A 12,865-nucleotide genomic window follows, 5' to 3' on the forward strand; every position below is an offset into this window, starting at 1 on the left:
CAGGGGCTGAGATGTATCCTCAGCCTGCAGTTAGTTTCAGAACCAGCCGTCCTTATATTAGTCCTCTGTTTGGTCATGGACACCTTTGAGTCACATTGGGAAGGATGAGTGTTTCTCATGTGGCCTTAATGAGTCAATTCATAATATCCCTATTAGTACCCAAGTGACAGAAATTGTAAATCAGGTCATGCTCTTATGGTTACCACAAATGGTTATGATAACACACAAAACATACAAGTACATGCTGGTGAATTAAACATTTTTAAAGTGTGAATTAAGTAAAGAATAATTATCACATATAGTTTTTTAAAAATAGGGCACATCCTGAAGTTCTCAAGGCAGAAGAAACCTGGAGATGCCTTTTGTGTTGGGAAAATAATAATGATTGATCTTTACCCAAGAGACACCTGGTGTTTTGTCTTCGTACAGGCCTCTTTGACAGATGGCATTCCTTTTTGACATTTTGGGAGATACTTCCTCAAGTTGCGAATATTAGATGTTGAAACAGGGAAGAAATTCCCAACGATGATAGTTTTCATACTTAAAACTGTGTTTCTGGTGCGGCATCCGGCTGTATCGGATGTGTGTTACAGAGGGGTTCTGATGATCTGGGTTCTTCCCAGGTTGGCCATTCACTGTCTTAAATGCCTTTGAAGTTGGTGATACCTGTTTCAAAGGTTCATATTGAGATAATTCACACAGAAGTACCAATACATGCGAAGTGTGTATATGTGCCTGGCATATACTTGTATGGAAACATTCAGCATAACAGATAGGAAATGTAAGTATTCAGTAACAAGGTAGATTAAATAAATTAAGGAAATTTGAAGTGTTATTAATTTAAGAGATTATCTTGCTAGTTGTTTTCCACCTTTTCTGGTAGTCATCTTGCTTAGATGGAGTAGCTGTAGACTGCTTTATAAGTATATGCTTCCTATCCTGTGTCTTATGACCTTTTGATATTTTATTTTAAGAAAGTGAACTTAAATCTTTTATTTGAGTATAATAAACTTTGACTTATTTGGAACCCTGCATGGACCCAGGAGAAGATCATATTTTTGCTTTCTCTTCACTTCTGTTCTCCCCACACCTTCATGTTGCCCTTATTGTCCACACACATGCCCAGGATCTGAGACTCATTGGAGAGGAAAACATCCAGGGCACTAAAGGGAGTGGTTGTCCCTCGGGGTTCTGGGGGTGATGAGTAAGTACCGGAGACTCTTCTCTATGAGAACCACGTACAGGGACTGTCTCAGTGTTACATTAGCTTCTCTATGACAAGTGTTTCTTTTGGTTAGATATTTCCCTTTCCAACCCATTCATCAGAGGCCAGGGCCGGGGCCACTATAAAATGTCATCTATCCACCTACCCCTTTAGCCCCAATTTTTCAATACATTCTTATAGTCCCTGCTTACCTCCCCAGGACCCTGTCAACATACCTGCTTGGAAACTGGGTCACTGCTGCCTTCCTGAGTTTTGTTGGAGCAAACTTTCTAGGGACAGATTTAAATTCATATGAGCTAAAGTTTTATGTCCCCTTTTATTACGAATCTTCTAAAGATGAAAACGTTAAAAAAATGAAAAATTACTTATCTAGATTATGCTAGCTAATTTATCCTCTACATTTGAGGAGGTCAGTAAGCATTTTCCCCAAATATTTCTACTTCAACTATTTTTAAAAATTAAGTGCCTGAAATATTGTGTGACATGCGCGATAGTAAGATGGCAGGATTGATCTGCCAGGCAGTGAGACGGTTATCTTACTCCAAGCAAAGTGTGGTGAGGAGCATTCTTTCTGAATCTAGTTGGATTGGATGGACCAACTTCTTATGACATAATTTCTGTAATAAAAAATTTCTTGTGACTTTCAAATAACAACTCAAAGAGAGGCATAAATAAAAAATGGCAACATAAACAAGTCAAATTATGAAGCAGTCTCCTTTAGAATGAGCTGTAAATCATACTGTGCCCTCCATGTGTGTGAAGATGGTTTAGACGAGTCTAAGACCTGACACAGGAAGTCAGTCGCAGGAAGGTTTGTTCTGGTCACCCGGCCCCAGCCACACAGTAAGAGCTGTGCTGTGCTTCAGAAGGGGGAGCGGGGAGAGGCTCTGTCTTCTCTATAAAGCCACCGTCAAAACATGGCGTCCTAACCAAAGACACTGAAATACAGAACGTGCTGACAGGGTCCAGAGGGGAGAGGGGAGAGAATCACAGGGGAAAAGGGGAAGGACTCACATGAACAAGTATAAAAGACACATGGACAATAACTAAGGTGGGGGGCGGAGATGGGAGGGAAGTGGGGAGCACTGGGCGGGGGTCAGGGCTGGGAATACAAGAAAGAAGACTGTACTTGAACAAGAGTTAAATAAAAAAAAAAAAAAAAAAAAGACCATGGCGTCCAAGGCGTCGGGCAGTGCAGGGCTCTTTTCCTCAGTAGCACGGCACGAGGCCAGTGCAGGCACCCTCACTGACATAGGTCATAGAGATCTGTGTGTTGTGTCCTTAAAGAGAAAACTCATGAGGGCGGGTTGTTCATGTGATCCTCTTTATTCCTCCTGGGGTGCTTGATTTGGACTATTCTTTGAGGAAAAGGCTTCTGTTGTAGGAAAACAAAACCCCTGTGGAACTTCTAATTTGTCAAGAATTTGACGTCAAGACGAGTGAGTTTTGCAGGGCAGGGCAAATGGGACAGTAGAAGAAGGTTTTGATGGGGAATCTGGGGCAGAATCTCCCTTTGTCTTGGGAAAACCTCAAGCTCGTTGGCCTCTGTGAACATAGGATTACAGATGTTTGCTCCTGACTGGGTGCCCAGCAGGCTCTCTTGTGGTCTTCCCTTCAGGAATCTTAAGTCTCATTCTGTTGTTGCTTGTCCTTTCTCTGTAGGTGTGGGAATATTCAGCTTTGCCAGGTATGGCAGTGATTTTTACAGCTCAAGCTATGCAGGCCAAGTGAAGGCGTTCCAGAAAAAGTCTTCAAGTGACTATTCGGTCTTTGACGACTATTACATTCCTGCAGTGACTAGTGTGTTGCTGCTTCGGTCCTGTAAGGTGAGTTGTTTATAAAATCCAGCAGGACTATCTTTAAAGGGATCTTAGTTCTTATTCCTCTTGGTTTTACATCAGCACTCCTGAAGGTTATAAATGAGTTTGTGTCATTTGTATACTTCTGGTGGCTATTGCTTGACTGAGTTTATCAATAAAAACAATTTAGGGACTTCCGCCAAGATGGAGGCATAGGTAGAAACACTGTGCCTTCTCCCAAACCAAGTTTGAATACAACAAAGGTTTGGAGAAACAAAGACACAGCCAAAGGACAGAAAATTGAATTATACGGAAGTCCATCTACATCTAACCATTCAACGGGGACGGTAAAGGGGCGGAGCCAGCAGTGGAGCAGGGTCGGGCAGGACAGATCCCCTGACCTAGGCGGGCAGGCAACCTGGAACCAGTCGGGGTGCAGGGCAGACTGACTGCGGTCGCACATTCGTGCACAGTGAGACAGACCACGCAGGCCCCAGGGGGCGAGGGCTGACGGCGGTGGCACACTCGTGTGCAGTGGGACGAAATGCATGGGCCCTGTGATGGCAGCAGCTGTGGCACCGGTGAGGGCCACGGCGGCAGGCAGCAGACGGGGCGCCATAGTCCCTCTTTGACCCCGCCCCCACATACAACGTCACAACCCAGCGACTGAGGTGCCCTGCCCTAGAGAACACCTAAGGGCCCCGATCCTGCTATGGAACAGGCACAAACAGCCTAAAACATGGCGCAAGAAGAACTCAAAGTCCCAGAGCCGATAACTCTCAGTGGCCGAGAAATTGCCAGCCTCTCAGATGCACAATTCAAAACACTGGTGATCAGGATGCTAACAGAACTGGTTGATTATAGCCACAAATTAGAGGAACATATGAAGGCTAAACTAATTGAAATGAAGGGAGATGTCCAGGAATCCAATAGCGATGGAAAGGAAACTGGAACTCAAATCAATGGAATGGACCAGAAGGAAGAACGAAACATCCAACCAGAAAGGAATGAAGAAAAAAGAGTTCAAAAAAATGAGGAGAGGCTTAGGAACCTCCAAGACATCTTTAAACGTTCCAACATCCGGATTATAGGGGTACCAGAAGGGGGAAAGAAACAGCCCCGAGTGGAAAACTTATTTGAACAAATAATAAAGGAGTACTTCCCCAGTCTGGCAAAGGAAATAGACTTCCAGGAAATCCAGGAAGCTCAGAGAGTCCCAAAGAAGTTGGACCCAAGAAGGAACACACCAAGGCACATCATAATTACATTAGCCAAGATTAAAATGAAGGAGAGAATCCTAGAAGCAGCAAGAGATAAGGGGACAGTCACCTACAAAGGAGTACCCATCAGACTGTCAGCGGATTTCTCAAAAGAGACCTTCCAGGCAAGAAGGAGCTGGAAAGAAGTATTCCCAGTCATGAAATCCAAAGACCTACAGCCAAGATTGCTCTATCCAGCAAAACTTTCATTTAGAATGGAAGGGCAGATAAAGTACTTCTCAGATAAGGTCAAGTTCAAGGAGTTCATCATCACCAAGCCCTTATTATATGAAATGCTAAAGGGACTTATATAAGAAAAAGAAGGTGAAAAATATGAACAGTGAAAGGACAGCAAACTCACAGTTATTAACAACCACACCTAAAACAAAAGCAAACCAAGAGGACAGCTAGATCAGGAGTGGAACCATAGAGATGAAGAACACATGGAGGGTTAGCAACAGGGGAGTGGGGGAAGGAGGAGAAGGGGGGAGAAGGCACAGAAAATAGCATAGAGAGTAGGTAAAAAACAGATAGGGGGGAGGGCAAGAATAGTGGGGGAAATATAGAATCTAAAGAACTTGAGACACGTCGTTATAAACTAAGGGGGGAGAATGGTGGGGGAGGGAGTGTGCGGGGGGGTGAATGAAAAGGGGGAATAGAATAACTGTAATGGTATAATCAATAAAATATATTATAAAAACAATTTAAATGGGTACCTTAATATTGAAATTTACAGGATCTATGCCAGTTTTTTGTCCTGTTAGTTACCCACAGCCCTGGCTGTACCCACATCCTCACCGTTCTATGAATTCCAGAATTCTGGTGTGGAATTCTAGGTAACCTGCCCTTTCAGGCTGCTGTGGTCGTCAAGCAAAGCTGCTTTGCTGGGGCCTGGAGGACTTCTGTTCCCCAGCCTCTCAAGGAGGACGGCCTTTCTCTCGGTGTCCAGGCTGCCTTCTACTGTAGTTAGTTCTACTGACAGTTCCTGATGTCTTCCCCACCACTGCTGTTTGGAAAGCCTTTCTCCTCATTTTATCCATTTTCCATAGCCAGGGCCATAGGCTTTTTGCTTTCACCTGTATTGTCTGTGGGGGTTGAGAACTGCACCGTATAGAACAATGTTGTCAAGGTACATTCCCTGCATCAGCATCACCCGGTGCTGCTCCTGTGTTGGACCCACCAGGTCACCTTCTCCACTCACACACCTCTTAATTCTGTGAACTCTACCCTCTGGGCCGCCTCACATCCAGTTTTCTCTGCGTGTTGTCAGTTTCCATCTGAAAGATGAGACTACTTGTTTCCAGTTTCAGCAGCTTAAAATGTACCTCCTTTCTAGAATACCTGCAAGTGAAAGTAAGACTGGTACTTGTATCACACCAACCTCTGCTGGCGGTGGTAGCGACGATGGGGTTACCTTGCAATTGTCAGCTTTAAACAACACAGTCATTTGTGAGGATTCTTGCACATAATTGGTTCTAATGGTCCTTATGCTTGTGAGTGTTGTGCTTTCTCTGTGGGCTTAGAGCAGCTGCTGGGGTTTTTCCTGCACTATTATCTCTCTCACTCCTTTGCAGAGCTTACTTGGCTGGGGGAGAGAATGGGATAGGATTGCCTGTTGCTGTGCCAGGAGGGACCAGGGTGGCCTGACGGTTGTGAACATCAGCTTCACTTTCGTGCTGGGGAACAGGCTGAAAACCTCAGACGGAACAAACTGCTTCTGCAGTTTGGAAGTCATTTAGGAAACGATGGTTTGTCATTAAATCCAATTGGAGAGTGGACGCTTGGTCATTTTGTACTGAGAAGAGAACCCATGGAACGTGGACTTCTGTGAGTTATGTTATGGGTTCTGTTTCCCCAATAATGTCTTTTTCTCAAGTAACCTACTTTTAATTATTGTTCATTTGTTCAGCTTTCTTTCATTTTTGTACAAGGTAAATGCAATTTTAGTCTTGCAGGTCAGTGTTCCTGCAATTTGCTTCATTGTGCTTTCCACGTATTTCATTTTTTAAAATGAATTGAAGGTTTGTGGCAACCCGTTTCAAGGAAGTCTGTTGATGCCATTTTTTTCAATAAGCTCAGAGGGTGGTTAGCATTTTCTTAGCAATAACATATGTTTTAATTAAGATATGTACATTGTTTTTTCAGATGTAACGCTGATGCACAGTTTATAATAGACTGTAGTGTAGAGTTAATGTGACTTTGTATACACTGGGAAACCAAAATATTCCTGTCACTCACTTTATCGCAATGTTCTCTTTATTGCTCTGGTCTACCGCTGAACCCCTCATTTCTTTGAGGTGTGCCTGTAGTTACAAACCTAAAAGAACAGAGATATTTATATTGCGGGTTACAATTATTTAGAAAAGATGTAATACCCATTTGTTCCTAATCTGCACTGTGAGACCAGGGGTCATTTAGTCTGAATGACTAAAGAGGTCATTTAGTCTTGTTTAAAGTTGGGCAAACTTCAGTTTTACGTTACAGGCATTTATTCAGTGATCTTCACTTAAATGCCATGTATAACTAATTATTGGGTTGTATGTACTTTGGGGCAATTTCTTAGGGTTAAGACTAAAAATAAAATTTGTTTACTGCAACTAAATTTTATGTTTAAATTCCTGTAGTTGTTAAAAGCAAAATCCATGCAAATTTTGTTCCTCAAATGCTTAATGAACAAGATATTTAAGAGGTAATTTCCCACTGTCTAAACACTATTCTACAAAGACGTGAACCTGAAATGCTATTCACTTTGGCTCCCATGGAATTAGTAATATCTTTTAGGTCAAGGGAAGGTTAACATTTCATTTCGCCAAAAGTGTAGACGGGGAGGGGAGTGTTAAATAGAAGAATGTGGCAAAGATTCTACTTAAGATTGTTGTCCAGCTTCTTTGAACCGCAAATTCACCTGACCTGAACATTTTCAAAATCGAACCTTAAAAGGACCCGGAGCGGAGTCGTTCCCACTTGAGAGCAAGCGTGCTAAAATCCAAACAGGCCTCTGGACCTCTGGCCCGCCCAGCGCGCTGGCCCTTCCCCCTCAGGAAGCGGCGTAGGATTTGTCAGTTCTGTGCCAGAGTTGGGAGCAGAAACCCAGACCCGTCGCAGTGAGCCGCAGTCACAGCTAGTCTCCCACGTCTAACCCGGGGGAAGTCCTGACCCAGGGAGCTCCTTCCCCAGCAACTCCAGAGCGCAGGCTTGTGACTCCGCCTCCTCTGGCGCTGGGACCCGGCTACTAAGGAGCAAAGCACTTGGCCACACCCACGTGTCCCCTTTGAGCAGGCCGCACAGCGGAGGCCTTGGAAAATCAGTATGGCGATGCAACAGAGCAGTAAGTGGGATCGCATCTTGGGTAGAGCGTGTAAACAGTGCTTTCTAAAAAGTTTGGATCTTAGTCACTTCCTTCGTTCTGATTGATAGTCTAGAGCAGAGCCGTCCAACACAAACGTGAGCCTCAGACGTAATTTAAATTTTTCTAGTGGCCATATTAACAAATGCAAAAGGAAGCAGATGAAATTAATTTAATCCAATATGTCCAAAATACTAATTCAATGAGTATATGAAGTATTGAGATACTTTACATTCTATTTTCATGCTAAGCCTTACAATTCTGGCTGTATTTTACCCGTGCATCGCAACTCAGTTCTGGCTGGGCACAGTGAGGTGCCCAGCTCCAGGTGACGCGTGGCTGCTGTGTGCACAGCCCCGGCTCTAGATCAGGTTGGGGAGTCTCCGTGGAAATATGTAACTGTGATGTAGAACCAATGGGAGAGAAGGGGCAGGCCATGCGGGTCCTCTGTCAGTGACTCTTGACATGCTAAGTGTAAGGTGTGAACCCCGGAAGGGCCTCTGGAGATGGTGTTGATTCACTTGGGGACCTTGCTGTTGTTCTCCGTGGCAGGTTGTTTGCCACCCTCCCTTCCTATGGCCAAGGGCTCGGTATTTCCTTTAAATGCGATTTCAGTTTTGAAAAGCAGAATTGTAAAGTGTTAGTAATATGAATGTTACGGAGTCCATTTTATAGATGAGGAAGCAAGCCCTCAGTAACGAATAAGTAAACTGTGTGCAGTGACACCAATGGCAGAAATGGGACATCATCCCAAGTCCCCAGGAGACAGATAAAATGAGTAAACAGATACTTTTATAACCTAATGTCAGAGTAAAGGGATGGCAGCAAGTGCTGTTTCAAGTAGGATAGTCAGGAATGCCTCCTCAGGGGTGACCTTTGTAGGGGACCAAATGGAAGTGTCACATCATGTACACATTAAGGGAAGGGAGCACCAGGCAAAGGGAACCACAAATGCCAAGGCCTAATTCTTGTGACTCCAAGGAGCAATAGGAGGGCCAGTACAGCTAGAGTAGCAGAACCAAGGGGGAATGTGATAGCCTCCATCAGGCCGTGCAGGAAGGGCCCGTTGTTAAGGGTTGGGTTTTAAATGGGATCGTGTCTAACTTGTGCCTTCACAGGATATAATAAGGCTGCCATCTGGAAAACACAGGCCAAGGTGTGGTGGTTGGGTAGACAGCAAGAGTGGAAGCAGGTGAGCCAGCTAGAATTTGATTGCCATAGTCCAGCTAAGATGACACTGGCTTGGGTCTGGCTTTGGTAGTTTGACAAAAGCAGTCAGGTCCTGGATATGTTCAGGAGGTAGAGCCAACAGGATTCGTGGAGGAGCGTGTTTGGAGAGCAGGATCAAGAGTTCTGTGCAGGCCTTGTTCAATGGGAAATGCCTCTTTGGTGTGGCACCCACCTGCTGTCACATGGGCCTGTCCAAGTCCAGAGCTCAGTGACACAGTCTGGACCTAGTGTGGGAGTTGACAATGTGGAGGAGGTACTTAAACTCTGACTGCATTCTGGGGGCATAGGTTGCTAGGAGAGTTAGTGTGCTTGCTTTTTTTCTTGAGTTGCTGGAGACATATATGAGTAATATGTTGCTGGAGATGTATATGAGTAATATGTTGCTGGCTACATGGCCACAGTTTGTATTTTCTGTCAATAATCTTTCATGAACTCCATTAAAAAGCCTTTATAGAGCCCTGGCTGGTGTAGCTCAGTGGATTGAGAGAGGGCCTGTGAACCACACGATCAGTTCAATTCCCAGTCGGGGCACATGCCTGGGTTGCGGGCCAGTTCCCAGTTAGGGGACTCACGGGAGGCAACCATACATTGATGTTTCCCTCCTTCTCTCCTTCCCTTCCTCTCTAAAGATAAATAAATAAAAAATTTTTAAAAGCCTTTATAGATAGAGGTTTAGGACATCAATTTTTCTATCTAATTTCCCCTTAGGAAGTCCACAGTCCCTGAATTGATCTTGATTTGATTATGAGCGGTTATTTAACATGAAAAGTGAAGTTGCAAGTTTCTTGCCCCTATCTTGTTCTGTACTCCGAGGCGGTCAACACTGAAAAGGAACACTAGGGGGCACTAGATTCCTTACTTATAAGACGGTGGCTGGCCCACCTGTTGGAGTTTGTAGCCCTCACTTCTATTAACATCTGTATTAAAGACAAATCTACAGACAAGGACAGGGTCTATTTTCTCAATACATTGTATACTTATAGGAGTGACCTTTAAGCCTGTAACATGCCTGAAGTGACTTTAAATTGGTATTTACATAACCATTTAAAAATTTAAAGAAATGGCTTCTGACTTCTAGATCCCTATTAGTGAGCCTCGTATGTGGGAGCTTTTAAAAATAAGGACTCATGCTAATTTATTTATGAATTTTAGAGTATTTGAGATGGAGTAAAGAAATGTAAATGGGCTTAATTAAATGTAAATTTAATTAACCTTTAATGAAATACAATTTTCTATTTTATCAGCAGGTATTAAGATAAAGTACAGGTAAATAAATGCACAAAAGCTGCCTTACACACTTTTGTAGTATGTCATTGATAACTTTGTTAGAAGTTTTGGAAAGATATTAGTTCCGGTGGCGTCTGTCTTAAAGGAGCACATGATTGCAATTCATTTTTGGAACAGGAGCGATTTTACATTTTGGAAGGGAAACCGTCTATGTTCATACTCAAGCATTATTCACTGAGCAAGGTTAGAGCAGATTCTCTTTAGTCACAGCAAGTGAAACCGGATAATTCATGAGCCCTCAGCTGTTGTATCTGTCCTGTCTTTGGCATCTGTGATCTAAGAATCTTTGACCCCAACCATCCTTTTCTGCCATCTGGGATGGATGGCTAGTGTCTGGAGTCGCACCACTGCTGGTATCTGTCCATTGCAGTGTCCCAGACACGTGGAGTGGGGGGCCAGACGCTGCAGTCCATAGGCCAAACCCAGTAGTCCACTGCTTGGGGTTCTTTTGAATTTTATTTTTCAATTACAGTTGACATTCCCTATTGTTTTTATTAGTTTCAGGTACCCAGCATAGTGGTTAGATAATCATGTAATACAGTGGTCTCCCCATTAGTTCAAGTGCCCCCTGCACCTAGTTAGTTGTTACAGTATCACTGACTCTATTCCCTGTGCTGTACTTGACGTCCCTGTGACTGTTCTGTAACTGCCAGTCTGCACTTCACAGGCCCCTCACCTTTTTCACTCATTCCTCCAACACCCGCCTCATCTGGCAACTGTCAAAATGTCCTCTGTATCTATGCGTCTGTTTCTGTTCTGCTTCTTTGTTGACTTTTTTTAGATTCAATTCTTTATACTTCTGTATTCATTGCCATTTTATTGCTCATATATATATTTTAAATCCTTACCCAAGGGCATGCTTAGTGATTTTTAAAGGGTGGGGGACAGGTAGAGGGAGAGAAACATTGACGTGAGGGACATTGATCAGTTGTCTCTTGCATGGGCCCCAACTGGGGACCAAATCTGCAGCCGAGGCTTGTGCCCTGTCCAGGAATTGAGCCCATGGCCTTTCAGTTTGTGGGACAGTACTCAACCAACTGAGCCACACTGGCCAGTTCATATTTTTTTTTATCTTTTTCTTCTTAAAGCAGACCCTTTAACATGTCTTGTAATGCTAGTTTGGTGGTGATAAACTTCTTTAGCTTTTTCTTGTCTGGGAAACTCTTTATCTGTCCCTGGATTCTAAATGATAGCTTTGCTGGGTCGAGCAGTCTTGGCTATAGGTCCTTGCTTTTTCATCACTTTGAATATTTCTTGCCAATTCCTTCTGGCCTGCAAAGTTTCTGTTGAAAAAACAGCTGACAGACTTACAGGAGTTCCCTTCTACATAACCATTCTCTTGCTGCTTAGAACATTTTTTCTTTGTCCTTAACCTTTTGCATTTTAGTTATGATGTGTCTTTGTGTGATGGGTCTCTTTGAGTTCATGCTATTTAGAACTCTCTGTGTTTCCTGAATATGTCTGTCTTTCTCCTTCATCTGGTTAGTGAAGTTTTCAGTCATTTTTTCAAATAGATTCTCAATCCTTTGCTCTCTCTCTTCTCCTTCCTGGACCCCTATGATGTGGATGTTGTTACACTTGATGTTGTCCCAGAGGTCCCTTAAACTATCCTCATTTTTTAAAATTGTTTTTTCTTTTTGCTGCTCCAGTTGGGTATTTGCTGCTACCTTGTCTTACGTATTGCTGATTTGATCCTCTGCTTTGTCTAATCTGCTGCTGATTCCATCTAGTGTATTTTTTCACTTCAGTTATTGTATTATTCCCTTCTGTACCTTATGCTGTAGAAGTTCTAAGTTTTTTTTTTAAAGATTTTATTTATTTATCTTTAGAGGGGAGAGAGGGAGAGAGGGAGAGAAACATCAATGTATGGTTGCCTTTAGTGCGTTCCCTGCTGGGAGTTGACCTGCAGGGAACTGGCCTGCAACCCAGGCATGTGCCCTGACTGGGAATCGAACTGCGATCGTCTGAGTCGCAGTCCTGCGCTCAATCCACTGAGCTACACCAGCCAGGGCCTAGTTCTAAGTTTTTTGACATCCTTATAACCATTGTGTTTAACTCTGTATCTGGCTGCCACCAGCTGCTACATGCTGGCTGCCTGCTAGGCTCAGCCACTGAAAGAGTCTTGAGCAGTCTGTGCAAGTTCTGTGAAGCATGTTCTCCGATATTCACAGTAAGGGGTGTGGTGTTCACCCGGTTAATACAGATTCAGACGTGGTGCCCATCCTGGGTCTGAGGCCACTGAGCAAAAGTCTTAGAGTAAACTGAGGCCAGCTGCCACCTGCCTGGGGCCTATGGACCTTTGCAGATTCTCAAGGAGTTGTCAGTGTGGAGGTAGTAGAGTTCGTCAGTCTAAAGCAGATTAAAATTTGACAGTGTGGAGGGCGGGCTTACCACAGGAAAAGTGGTGCATGTTAGGCGTGTGGGAAGATGGCCCTCAACCTAAAGCCATACAACTCAGTTTCTCTCTGTGTGTCTCTGGAATCCCCCAAGCTTGCTCAGTATTCTGTGAGAGTTTCTAAAGCAAGGCTACCGTTCGGGCCCAGGCTGGGTGTCACTGGCAGAGCCTATAGCCATATGTGAGTTTGGTAGGGCGGACCTCACGGAGTCCTTAGGGTGGAGTTAGTGTGGCTCCTGAGGCTAATGCTGGGGGGGTGGGGAGTGCTCGACCCAGGAAAGATGGCATCTGTGGGTGGTGTGGCAGAGGGGTCAACACGGACAT

General features: G+C 44.0%; 1 protein-coding gene across 2 annotated transcripts in view; it reads left to right on the top strand.

Annotated features, from left to right (window-relative positions):
- Positions 1 to 7,374: 7,374 nt before the first annotated feature.
- Positions 7,375 to 12,865, top strand: part of ARSG (arylsulfatase G) — a 131,549-nt gene continuing 126,058 nt past the window's right edge. The window contains exon 1 of one of the 2 annotated variants that reach the window (XM_037069789.1): positions 7,375 to 7,611. The gene's annotated coding sequence lies outside the window, so the exon portion shown is untranslated. The remainder of the gene's footprint in view (positions 7,612 to 12,865) is intronic. The other variant, XM_037069785.1, reaches the window with a different exon arrangement.

This window comes from Sturnira hondurensis, unplaced genomic scaffold, assembly GCF_014824575.4.
Source record: "Sturnira hondurensis isolate 20B ecotype Veracruz unplaced genomic scaffold, ASM1482457v3 Scaffold0018728, whole genome shotgun sequence".
NCBI lineage: Eukaryota > Metazoa > Chordata > Mammalia > Chiroptera > Phyllostomidae > Sturnira > Sturnira hondurensis.